This window comes from Neolamprologus multifasciatus, chromosome 13, assembly GCF_963576455.1.
Source record: "Neolamprologus multifasciatus chromosome 13, fNeoMul1.2, whole genome shotgun sequence".
NCBI classification, from domain to species: Eukaryota; Metazoa; Chordata; class Actinopteri; order Cichliformes; family Cichlidae; genus Neolamprologus; species Neolamprologus multifasciatus.
Genome location: NC_140451.1, coordinates 3,333,007 through 3,345,981, shown reverse-complemented (window position 1 = coordinate 3,345,981; position 12,975 = coordinate 3,333,007). Strand labels below are relative to the sequence as shown.

General features: G+C 46.2%; 1 long non-coding RNA gene across 3 annotated transcripts; it reads left to right on the top strand.

Annotated features, from left to right (window-relative positions):
• Positions 1 to 6,706: 6,706 nt before the first annotated feature.
• LOC146504828 (uncharacterized) lies at positions 6,707 to 12,086 on the top strand. 3 transcript variants are annotated; one of them, XR_014877652.1, is made up of 4 exons: positions 6,711 to 7,211; positions 8,661 to 10,198; positions 10,589 to 10,711; positions 10,866 to 12,086. It is a non-coding gene; the product is annotated as an uncharacterized LOC146504828 (long non-coding RNA). The 3 variants fall into 3 exon arrangements; XR_014877651.1 differs by having other exon boundaries at positions 6,707 to 10,198; positions 10,796 to 12,086; XR_014877650.1 differs by having other exon boundaries at positions 6,709 to 10,198.
• Positions 12,087 to 12,975: the final 889 nt, after the last annotated feature.

Sequence of the window (12,975 nt, the reverse complement as noted above, 5' to 3'; positions counted from 1 at the left end):
CTCTCTACCCAGGACACACTCTCTCTCTCTTTTTTTCCTCTTCCGCTCCCTGCGTTTCCTTCACGCGCATGCTCACACACACATCACATACACTCCTTACTGCACCCAGCCACACACAAGACGGCAATTCCCGCAACACTACCCCCACTCTGGATGGCAATTAAACAATAATTCCACTCCAGCATTGTAATGCATAAAACTGGTACACAATCCCCTTTACCACTTGGAGCCCACAGGAGATAAAAGTGTTAGCCATTACCGCATATAAGGTGAGGTATAGTATCAACTAGTGCACTTCAGTGACAAAGACGTTGACTCAAGTAAGGTGTACATACATGTGCAAAATAAAGCATTTCAAGTGCTGTTAAGTAGAAAAGAAATTACACAATTGTAACTATTACATGGCGACCAGGAATAACTAACTTATCCTAGCATCTAGGAAGGCACAAATACAAATGGATAAGTGCATGTAGATAACCCCGTAGGTCCTTCACATATTTTACTCCCTTTTTTTTTTTCAAATGTAAACACTCGAACAATGAAAAATATAGCTCTCTTAAACCATTGTAGCTAACAGTGTAGGAGGCTGAAACGATTTAAACTTGAACTGAATCTTCAGTCCTACTTTGAACTGTCCATGGTAGGTAAACCAAGCTAAGTGATCCACACTCCATACCGGTCTGGAGCACTGCGCCGACGAGTTGGTCGCTGAAACTGCTGGCCCAGGTGGTCTGGCTCACCCACCACACCCCCACCATTCTCATGGTCTACATGGGAAGGGGACGATGGGATAACCACAACTGGAGCGGGATCAGCTGCAACTGAGACAGATGGCTGAGAGGAGCTGGGGCCATTGCCAGTTGCAGTAGAGAACAGACTGTGCAGACCCAGATCACGGTCTGCTGGGTCATCCTCTAAAGCTGGTGGTGGGACCTCTGTAGGGGACCACTGATGAGCTTGATCAAGGACCCAGGTATTGTCCAGGGGCTCGCAGCAGCGATAATGCTTTAGCTGGTCATGGTGGACAACTTTCACTTTAGACCTTGGGTTCTTCTGGATCCGATAAACTAGGTCATCCAATTGCACCAGGACAAAGAATGATCCTTCATACGATGGGAGGAACTTTCTGACCTTGTTCTTGATGTGACATGTTCCTTTGATGAGATACCACACAGGATCTCCAGTCTTACACTGTGTGTGGCAACAGTTCTTGTCATATTGCCTTTTTGCGCACGTGACTGACTCACACAGGGCTTCCCTGACGATGAGGTGGGCCAGATCCATCCGCTCACGCATTTGCTGCACATACTCTGGAGCTGAGGGTTGGTTGTCTGGATCAGGAGGTAGACCTGCGACAAGGTCCACTGGCTCACTCAGTTCTCGGCCAAACATCATGAAGTGCAACCGGTGCAACCTGTAGCACCGTGTTTGGTCGCCCTGTAGGCCATAACAGCGTACGGGATCATCAGGTCCCAGTCCCAATGGCAACGCTCTGCTGTGGAGGCCAGGATCTTCTGGAGAGTGGCATTGAAACATTCAACCTGGCCATCTGACTGGGGTTGGAATGGCGTTGTATGAGTCTTGTCTATGCCAAACAAACTGCACATCCCCTGGAACACATCAGATTCAAAATTGCGTCCCTGGTCACTGTGCGGTGCTTGAGGTATCCGGTAGCGGCACACCCACTCAGATGCAACGACCTCGGCAATGGTTGCAGCCCGTTCATCTGGGATAGGAAAGGCTTCAGTCCACTTTGTAAAGTAGTCTTGTATCACAAGGACATATCGGTTTCTGCGCTCCGTCTCATTCAGTGGTCCCATAATGTCCAGCGCAACGGGCTCCATTGGGGCTCCTACCCGGACAGTTCCCATCGGAGCTTGCAGTGTCTTCTGGGGTCGGGCCCTGGATGCACAGCTGGTACAAGTACGGCACCAAAGAGCGACGTCTTCCCTCATGTGATACCAATAGAATCGGGTTTGTAGTCTGGCCACAGTCCTCTCGACACCAAAATGTCCACCCACTGGCCCTTCGTGCATCTGGCCCATCACTTCTGGTTGTAGCTTGTGTGGCTGTACGATTTGGGGATAGAACTGGGTTTCGTCAAGGCAGTAGAAGCGACGGACCAGAACTCCATCTCTGAAGTAGAGCCGTTTCCATTGAGCCCTCTATGTCTTAGTGGCTGGCCTGCATGGTGAGACAATAGTCCATGGGGGGCGCTCACTGCTGGCCTCCATCCAGGCGCATATGGGTGCAATGTCTGCATCAGCGTCCTGGGCTTGGCTCAGCTCCCCCATGGTCCAGCCGTGAAACAGAGAAGCAGTATCAAGGGTTTTAGCCACATATACTTTCTCAGACAGCTTTACAGTGTGTGTATTAGTGGAAATGTTCTGATGTGATATGTCTGTTCTAGTGTGAATTATCTGTTCTGAGATGTCTGTGTTAGTAGGAGTGTTTTGACATAAAATGTCTGAAATAGTAAGAGCAGTTTGATCTAAAGTCTTTGTTTCTGGTGTAGTGGACCTGGACGGTGGATGAAAGTTGAAACTCAGCAAGCTTCTCGAGCCATCGAGCTAACTGTCCCTCTGGCTCTTTCATTTTTGTTAGCCAGCGCAGGCTGCTGTGGTCTGTGTGCACTTTGAAAGGCCGTCCAAGGAGGTACTGGCGAAAATGGGACATGAAATCCACGACGGCTAGTAGTTCACGTCGTGTGGTGCAGTAGTTTTGTTCAGTTCTTGATAGCTTACGACTGCCATATGCCAGCACATGTTCCACGCCCTGTTGCATCTGTGACAGCACCGCACCGATGCCAGTGTCGCTGGCATCAGTGTCTAGTGTCATTTCTCCATGGTCAAGTGGATAGCCAAGAACAGGGGCAGAGGTGAGTCGACACTTCAGCTTGTTGAAAGCTGCTTGGTGCTCAGCATACCACTGAAAATGTGCGTTCTTCTTGGTCAGGTTGTGCAGGGTTTCAAGTTTCAGTTTCAAGTTAGCTTGTTGAAGTCTATAGAATACCTGGCCAAGCCGTTGCAACATCCCAGATACGTCCTTAGCCAGCACGATGATGTCGTCCAAGTAGACCAGGCAGGTCTCCCACTGCATGCCAGCCAGGACGCGGTCCATCAGCCGCTGGAACGTCGCCGGGGCATTGCATAGTCCAAATGGCATGACGTTCCACTCAAAGAGGCCTGTCCTAGTGCAGAAAGCGGCGGCCCTGCGTGCTCTAGGCGTCAGCTCAACCTGCCAGGAGCCTGATGCGAGGTCTAATGTGCTGAACCATCTGGCAGTTGAGAGTGTGTCCAGCGTGTCCTGGATGCGGGGCAGCGGGTAGGCGTCTGTTATGGTGCGGTCGTTGAGAGCCCTGTAGTCAATGCAGAGACGGTATGTCCCATCTTTCTTCCGCACCATAACGATGGGCAAGGCCCAGCTGCTGCAGCTGCGTTGGGCGAGACCGCTCTGTAGGCTGTCGTAGATCTGCTGATCAGCATCTTGCAGCTTTTCCCCTGCCATTCTTCGTGGATGTTGTTTGACTGGGGCACCAGGACGGGTTATGATGTCATGCTGCACAAGGCTGGTTCGGTCCAGGTCAGCAGGCCCTGTAGAAAACACATGTCCATAAGTGAAATGGTAAATGGCCTGTATTTGTATAGCGCTTTACTAGTCCCTAAGGACCCCAAAGCGCTTTACACAACCAGTCATCCATCCATTCACACACACATTCACACACTGGTGATGGCAGCTACATTGTAGCCACAGCCACCCTGGGGTGCACTGAAAGAGGCGAGGCTGCCGGACACTGGCGCCACCGGGCCCTCTGACCACCACCAGTAGGCGGTAGGTGAAGTGTCTTGCCCAAGGACACAACGACCGAGACTGTCCAAGCCGGGGCTCGAACCGGCAACCATCCGATTACAAGGCGAACTCCCAGCTCTTGAGCCACGATCGCCCCCCCTAAGTGCTAAGCAAGCGTTTCAGTTGGACCTGTTCATAGTCATTGAGGTCTGTGGAGCTCTGGGCATAGAGCTCCTGCAGGTGCAGCGGAACCACAGGAGGGCTGGTCAGTGAGTCTGCAGCTGGAGAGACCATGGAGGGTTCCACGGCCTCAGCTGGCTGGAGGAGCCCGGCAATGGGCTTCCGTAATTGTTACTGCTTTATTGCCGAGGTTAAAAAGGCAAAGTGGGACAGCTTTAGAAGGCTGCACGTTGACTAGGACTCTGGCGATAAGTACTTTGTGCTTCTCAACAAAACCTTTGGTGGGACTAAGCATCATGTCACCTTGAGCTGCTGCACCAGGATGCACATTGCCTTTCACCATATACTCTTGCCCCGGTTCCACCACCACAGTTCTAGCTATTCTCACTGCGTGTGACTTTGTACTGGCTTCGGTTTGGTAGTAGAGCACCTCTTCACCGAACGGGATGATGCAGCGTTTGCCGAAATCAAGACGTGCTTCAGCTTGAGTGAGAAAGGGATGCCCAAGCAGCACCTCATTTTCTGCTATATCTGCCACCAGGAAATCAACATCCACCTGTCGATTGTTGATATTGACAGATATCTGGGCTTCACCTAGCACCGGCACGTCCCCAGGTCCCAAGCAAGGTCTCAACAACTGAGGGCTGTAGTGGTGGCCTCACGTCTGGGTGGATGGAGTTGTAGTAGGGCAGCGGCAGCACGCTCCTCCGGGCCCCACTGTCCAAAACAGCACATGCCTCCACTTCGTAGAGGCGCATGGGGATACTCATTTCTTGGCTTTGGCACTTAAGGTGGAGCACGGTGGGTTTTGGGCTGTCCCAAGGGCTACTGTTCAATGTTAAGGCCTTGGTGGTTTTGTGAGGGGAAGGGCACTGCTTTTGGACATGGCCCCAACCTTGACAGTTACGGCAGCGAACCCCACTCCTTTTAAAGTTTCTGTGATTGTTCGGTATTGTCGAGGGTGTGTGTGGGACAAAATGATTCGGTGAGGGGCTAGCTGCAGGTGCATGCTCAGCAACAGTCTCATCTTTGTCTTTTTCTCTGACAACGGGAAAGACCTCCGCTCAGTCTGACACCATCACGTGACCAGCAGTAAGAAAACTTACCTTAAAAATCTGTAGGGTTGTTTTCTCTGAGACATGTTGGAATCTGTAAACAGTTACTCCGAAAAGGATCCAGATGTTTCAAAATACTTCTCTGGTGAACGTTTCAATTCTGCGAACATAAATGCTGTGATTAATGGACTAAAAGTCATCGCTTCTCACCCCTATTTATGGATTCAAGGATCAAAGGATCAAATTGGTGGTAAGATTCTAAATATATGTGATGTCATAATCCTGTTAGTTTGGAATACACAAAACAATAAGCACAGTTGTACAGACACATACACACACTCCCAAAAACTAGCCAGCCCTCATGAGGAGGTTGCGACGCCCTCCAGGTGCGGGAAAGAAAGCAGGAAAAACCGGGAGCGGGCCGCTTCACCGCTCTTTACATTAATGGACCGCCCCAAAGAAATCCAAACACAGAAATGCTTTCACACACTTGTGATTATGCGCAGAGGTCCATCCTAGCAGCCAACGTCAGATCTCCATGCAGGCACACATTAATGGACATACATCTGCACACATTCAGAGAAAAACTCCCCCAAAGAAATCCGAACATGGAAACTTTTGCGCACACTGCACACACATTCAGAGTTCATAATGTACTGGTGAGTCTCCACCTGTTACAGGTGGATGCAACCTGGACCGTCTCAAGACAGACGAGACCAGATCCACCAAAGAAACTGCAGATGTGAGGACATGCGTCTTTTTGAAATATATAAAACAATAAACACGGTCGTGCAGACACATACACTTACACAGGCTGCGAAAGCCTAGCCAGCCCTCGTGATGGGGTGGACCTCCTCCAGGCCTCACTGCCTTCCCCTCCTGAGAGAAACCCTTTATAGAAGAGTTGAGAAAGACACAATTTGTGAGGTCTGAATGTTCTGGTGAGTCTCCACCTGTTGCAGGTGAGTGCGGCCTGGACTGTCTCGAGACAGACCAGACCAGCTGCACCACAGACACTTCATACCTCATCTCAGGAGAAAAACTGAAAGAACAACATAAAAAAGGAGAAAACGACCTCAGAAACATGGCCAACATCTGTTTGATTAGACTAACAAATAATGGTTGACCATTTTCAGGTGCTCGCCTAACCTTCAGTAGTTGTTCGAGGTCATTGAAACGCTTAGGTTTTATATATCCAGTTTCCTTGGATTGATAATCTGTCTCGTATTGAAATTGTTCTTTGGTCAGTTTTACCTGTTGCAGAATTTCAGGGTCGCTCTTGTTGACTTTAATAGCCACGATGTGTCTGTTTGCTCTGTGAATTGGTTAGAAACAAAACTGAACTTGTTTTGGTTTCTTTTGTAAAATGCTCTGAAAACATCTGGAAAGGGTTTGGGTTGGTGTCAGGTCAACGTCCGTTATGCCATAAAGTATGATGGGTGAGCGCTCGTATTATGGGTTTTGGGATCAAAGCAAAGCTACCACGTCATGAAGGATCGAAGCAAAGCTACCGCGTCACAAGGGATCAAAGTGATTCTGATGTATGCGCAGGCGCACACACACATGTTTGTTTGTGTAATATTGTTCACACTAAATTTGACCGTAGTCAATTTAATATGAGTCAATCAAAGAAAATGTTAGTTTTGGAGAATTTTGAAATTACGAAACTGACAATTACGAGAATTTTTGTTCGTGTATTTTTTTCTTTTGCATAACATGTCGAGCTTTTCTGTATATAGCCATGTCGTAGATTTCGGAGCAAACAAGAAATTGATGAAAATGTTCTATTTTATTTTAACAATCATCAACTGCATATGCAGGTTTCGTACGGGTGCTTGAAATCCTTGAAAAATCTTGGATATATTGTAGTGCTTCTATTTCGGATTTGGTGCTTAAAACGTCTTGAAACTGTATTTCATTCACCACAAATAACTATCTGATTGAATAGTTTTCTTATCAGATAGAGAAATAAAATGGCAAAGTCTAAAAGCAACATTTCTCTGCCTGGGCTGCCTTGTACCTCTGCACGTCAGTCTGTTTCAATGTGTGACCCCCCCTCCCCGAAAAGTCGGGGGTGAGCGCACTAACGTGCTGGAGGCCGTTTTAATGAGTGTTTGCTGGAAAACGAAAAATACAAGAAGGAGTCTGCAAGAAGGATTTGTACGTTTTCACTGTGGAGGAGTTTGCGTAAGTCCTAGTAAATCATTTTCTCCAGTGTGGACGTTACACATGCTAATTTTTAAAATCGTTTTTATTATTTTGCTAGCTAGCAAACTCGCGGGATAAATGATTGAAATGCACTCAGTGTGATGCAATACGGTGCCGCTATTCTAACAGTTAGTTATTGCAGGGTAATTTCTGGAATATGCTGTGAATTTAACCAAGATTACACAGCAGTAGCAGTAATGCGAGTTACTTCCCCAAAGTGAAAGCTTTAAACGTTAGCCCGATGCTAAACTAGCCAACTCAAGCTTTCTGATTGAAGGCTAAAAGCAGCGTTGTCACCAAGTAAACAGAATATTGATTCTATTTTGGTGTATTGCTGCAGTTTTTTCAAGTATTAACTTGGTGCTTTTGGCAACCTTAGGGGGAAATAATGGTAATATGACTGATCCATATGGACACAAAGAATATAGACTTTTTTGTGCTACCGAAGTTCCGTGGCTTTCATTCAAAATCAGTTTATCGTTAAACAACTTGAAGATTATAATGGCTTCAAACTCACATTGAGGCCTGTGGGGCACTATCAGCCACTGAAACAGTAGACAAATGAATATTTCATACCTTAAGGCTGCCTGTTTATTTAAGGGAGATGAACAATACATTATAATTGTATATAATAATATCACAGATGATAGATTAAATAGGTTTTTGATAGATGCTTGTGCATTGTTAAAGTCTTATATGTTGAATTGATCTGAGTATGTCATCTGTTCAAAGCCTCTCCCAGTCAGTGCTGTTCTCTATGCCTGTCTTACTCTACATGATCTTTTTTAACATCAGCATGCTAAAGGACTTGTTTGGAAGAGACTGCTATTTTATACGCTAAAATATGTTTTTCTTCTGGTTGGTGAAAACACTTTATTATCCTCTAATAGATTTTTTAAATGCTTGGTGATGGTAGTACCCAAAACTAGCTGCATCAGGTACTTCCCTGTGTATTTGGAGAGGATCAGAAGTCCCAGGAATAAAAAAGCAACTAATTATTTATCTGCACAGCCGTACAAGTGGCTGACTGCTAGTTTGTTCCTCTGAGGCCGTGTCCTAGTCAGTGTGTCTCGCTAGATTTCTCTCTCTTCTGTTAATTGAGCCTTTTTGTTTGTTTTGTGCAGTTCTGGTTAATAAGTGAAATTAATAAAAGCCGCAGAAATATTTTCATTGCATTTCTGTTTGTTCTGTACTTGCTAACTGTCAGTTCAGAAGAAAATGTAGCTGCTGTTTGCCAACAAACTCAGTTCCTTTGCCCGATAATTTACTTCAAAAAAATGCCTACATATATATTTATAAGCTGAGTTATTATATAGCTGAATAATTATATCTTTCAATTCATAACTGATAATGTTTTATTTTAAATTTGTGTCTTTTAGCTTCTTCTGCTTATTATTGTTATCCATCCATTTTCTTCTGCTTATCAAGGACTGGTTTACCCGGGCAGCAGCCTAAGCAGAGAAGCCCACATCTCCCTCTCCCCAGCCACCTCCTCCACTTCTTCTGGGATAACACCAAGACATCCTCAGGCCAGCTGAGAGATATAGCCTCTCCAGAGTGTCCTAGGTCTGCCCTGGGCCTCTTTCTCCTTTTCTCATCAGCCTCTCTTCAACGTGTAGGAATAGCAGCTCTACTCTGAGCCCCTTTTGAGTAACTGAACTCCTCAGCCTGTCTTTAAGGGAGAGGCAACACCCTTAGAGAAAGCTCGTGTTTTTCATCTGTCAGTCCTCTGCTCACCTGTCCCCAAACTCGTAAACAAGAGAAGATTAAAGTCCTCCGCTTGATGCTGCAAGTCATTGTTTTTTATTGTCTTTTTCTTAATATATTCAGATCATTCTAAAAATATCTGTACAACAGTTTGTTTATGCAGTCAGCATTTGTATATATACAGCAGTATTCTCAAACAAGCAACAGTGAACGCACCTGTGTGAGGCAAATTCCACAATCACAGTTCAATCAGTCCCCCCACCCTGACACTTTTTTCCACTTTAAGTGAGGAAATGGAATTAAATCTGACACATCTTTATCTTTTTTGGACATATCAACATATCTTTTTAAGGTTAAGAGAATATGGTCATCAGATTGGAGAAGCTGAACAATCAGAGCTGTGATAATGATATTTAAGGATATTTAAGGTGTGTTGACTGGTTCATAACGTCAGCTCATGTGAGAAAACATCCCATGCTAAAAGTTGCCGCTAGCTGCTGGTTGATGGTGAATTTATTGTGTGTTTCCACCGTCTGTACAGATGAAGAGTAGCAGAGCTGGAGATGAGGCAGGAGGAAGAGTTGACTCAATTCAATTTCAGTTTATTTATATAGCGTTAATCACAACAACAGTCACCTCAAGACACTTTATACTGCAAGGTGGAGGCCCTATTGTAATACAGAGGAAACGAAATGATCAAAACAAGCCCTTTTGAGCGAGCACTTGGTGACTGTGGGAAGGAAAAACACCATTTTAACTGGAAGAAACTTCCAGTAGAAGCAGGTATAGGGAGGGGCAGCCTCTGAGGACTGGTTGGGGTTGAGGGGAGGGAGAAAGGACAAAGGACACGCTGTGGAAGAGAGCCACTCTATGAGCTGTTCATTCAGTTTGTGGTTTAGCTCGACTCCATGACGTTTCTGAACTAATGCTTTGCTCAATTAATGTTGCAATGAATTATGGGTGGATTTTACTGATATTCTATCTTTATGTTGTCACCAAACACATCTACAGATTTAGGATTAGCTACAGGCTCCTCTACCCCTGCTAGCCCTTCTGTCCTGCCCAGGATGGCGCCCCTGGTGCCCCCTCATAAGGTCCAGCAGTCCTACTGTCCATCCAACAGCTCCTTCTCCCCTCTTACAGCCCCTATGGGAGCTCCATCTGTGGTGGCTACAGGCCTTACAGCTACAGCTACGGTGGCGGCTACAGCCTGGGAGGATACAGACACACACCTCACCTTGAGGACGTCCCCCCAGCAGGTTTGTGCAGCAGGCTGAAGAGATGGAACAGGAAGCACTCACATATTCATATGAGTACATTTAGTTGTTTTGAGAGGTGTACTCAACACAGGACAGTGGCTGCAGGTGCTGATTGTTTTGAGTTCAAAGTAATTAAGGCTGCTGTTGCAAAGTTTGATAATAGAATCTGAAGCTGGTAATGTTCAGGGCTGCAGTACACGTGTAAAGATGAGTCTGCTTGTATGACATCATATGTGCCTTTGTGTAACTCAGTGGCAAATAAATTGGGTACCATAGCTCCATATGCCATTAGTTACTTTACAAGTGTAAGGAAAAGCAGAAGGACTTGTTTTTGGTTCAGACCAGTTAAAATGATGAATGTCTTTCATTCAGTTTCCTTGCTTGGTTTAGACACTAACTGGGCGAGCGAGGAGGACGACCACGTGGTGGCCAGAGGAGAATATGACTTTACAGCTGCTTCTCAGGAGGAGCTTTCTATGCAAGCTGGAGAGATGCTCAACCTCGCTCCTAAAGGTGATGAGCTTTTTACTGGCTGCAGGACATTTGATTCTGAGTGCTTTGACCCAAAACCTTCTATTTTTGTTTTCCTTATCTTAGAAATAACAGATGAGGGCTCTTCTTTTGTGTGAGCGTGCCCCATGTTTACAACTATCTCCCTCGTGTTTAGAGCTACAGCCCCGTGTGCGTGGCTGGCTCCTGGCCAGCGTGGATGGTGAGACCACCGGCTCGTCCCAGCAAACTACGTTAAGATCCTCAGCAAGAGAAGAGACCGCCGGGCCACAGATGTGGAGAGGCTCGCTCAGGCCCAGCAGGCGAACACGCAGGCACCCCAAACAACCTCAGCTGCACAAATCTGTGTCTCTCCTGCAGCCCATAAACGTACAGCATCTACCCGCATCATGTACAGTACATGAAGGACCCGTCTCGTCAGATTCATTAGGCTCAGCTGTGTCCCCCTCCTGTGTTTCCTCGTTTCCCTCTGTGTGTATTTATAGTAGTGATGGCCAAACAAAGCTTTCTGAAGCTTGTGTTGAAAAACGATTCATTACTGGAAGCTTTTTAACACAGTCCTCTGTGGTGACATCTGCTGGTCAAAAATATGAAGAGCAGCTTGAATCTACAGAAAAACTGAACTGCTTCATTATGATTGCCCACTCTGCAGAGTGGAATTCACAATTCACAATTGGACGTCACTGATCACGTGACTGTGGCCAAACGAATCGAGCATCGACAGAGTGCTTCTGAAGCGGTGTGTTGGTGTTTTCGACACACGCGCCGGAGCGTCAGCTTCAAGCGGGCCATCACTAATTTATAGCATTCGTCCTCTTGTGTGCGTTACTGGTCCGTCTGTGTTCCTCCATGCTGTTTTTCCTGCTTGTCATCGTGTTTTAACTCCATTCCCTCGTGTCCAGGTTTCTTATTTGGTTCTCAGCTTTCCCAGTTTAGGTTTTCCTAGTTTTGTTTCTCGCCTCCCTCGCCTTTGTTTGTATGTCACTCTCCATAAATAAAGCTCACTCACATCAGCAGTGCCTGCATCTTGGGTCCTCCATTCATATCTCAACACGCAAACCCTGACATTTATTGTGTAGTTACATACTGCTAGGAAGTGCTGACAAAATATGAAATTATGATGCTATTTCTGTAGAGGCACAACATCAGCAGTGACATCACTAAATTTGCCAGGTGAGTCCATAAATAGAACCCGTGACGTGGAGCAGGTACCGCCGTTTTGGACGATGCCACAACGCAGGTATAGACGCAAACGTGCTTCTCGCCCCGCTCGCAGACGCAGGAGAGCCCACAAGGCCTCGGGTGTCCGCAGACGTGGGAGAAGATACCGTCGCAGACATTAGACAATCTCAATAAACATGTAGGATGAACATCAAAATGTGGTCCAATCAAGATTTTTTTAGATAATATATGTTGTTGTTGTTTTGTGTGTGTTTGTTATCAATGTTGTGAAAAACGTTAAGCTTAGTAAGCCATCAAGCACTGATTACTCGTAGAAGAGCACCAATAGGAGACAGAACTAATTAGAAGGTGTTATTATTCAGTCTGTACATCGAATAGAAGGCACTAACCACAAGGTGATCTTCAATGCATCTCTGTGTGAATGTGAACGGGGCGAGAAGACCCCCACTGACTGCATGTCTCTAGACTGTGGGAGGAAGCTGGAGAGAACATGCAGACTCCACACAAAGACCCCGGCCTGATGGGGTTAGGGTCCTGAGTTTGATACCCCAAACTGAACGCAGGACAGAGGAAGGGATGGGTGATGTTCATGTGTGCCCAGGTGTATGATGTGGCTCTTTGCGGTGACACAGTAAAAAATGTGGCTGTTTGTCTGTGACTGGTTGGCTGCCCCAGCCCTGGCCCTTCATGTATTTCAGTAATGTCTTTTTCTCCCGTCTCCTCCTCTCGTTTACATGTTTTGCCCTTGTGACCCATTCCTTCTGTCACGTGTGTTTTCCCCCCAGCCATCATGTTCTGTTTGTGCTTAGTTATGTCCATGTCTCATCTCTAGTCCTCTTTTCCCTCTGTATGTATTTACAGTGTACGTGTTCCTCGTCGGTTCGTCATGCTAAGTCTGCGTGTCTTATTCCGTCATGTGTCATGTATCACTCCAAATCTCACTGACTTTAACTGATAATAACTGTTTGCTGAGTGTTATGTCTAAAAGGTATTGCACAATCGCCTCTAGTAGAGGATCAGGTTTGTTTTCCACTGATAATGGATTTTAACATGACTGACCAATGATTGTGGAGCTCGTCCATGTA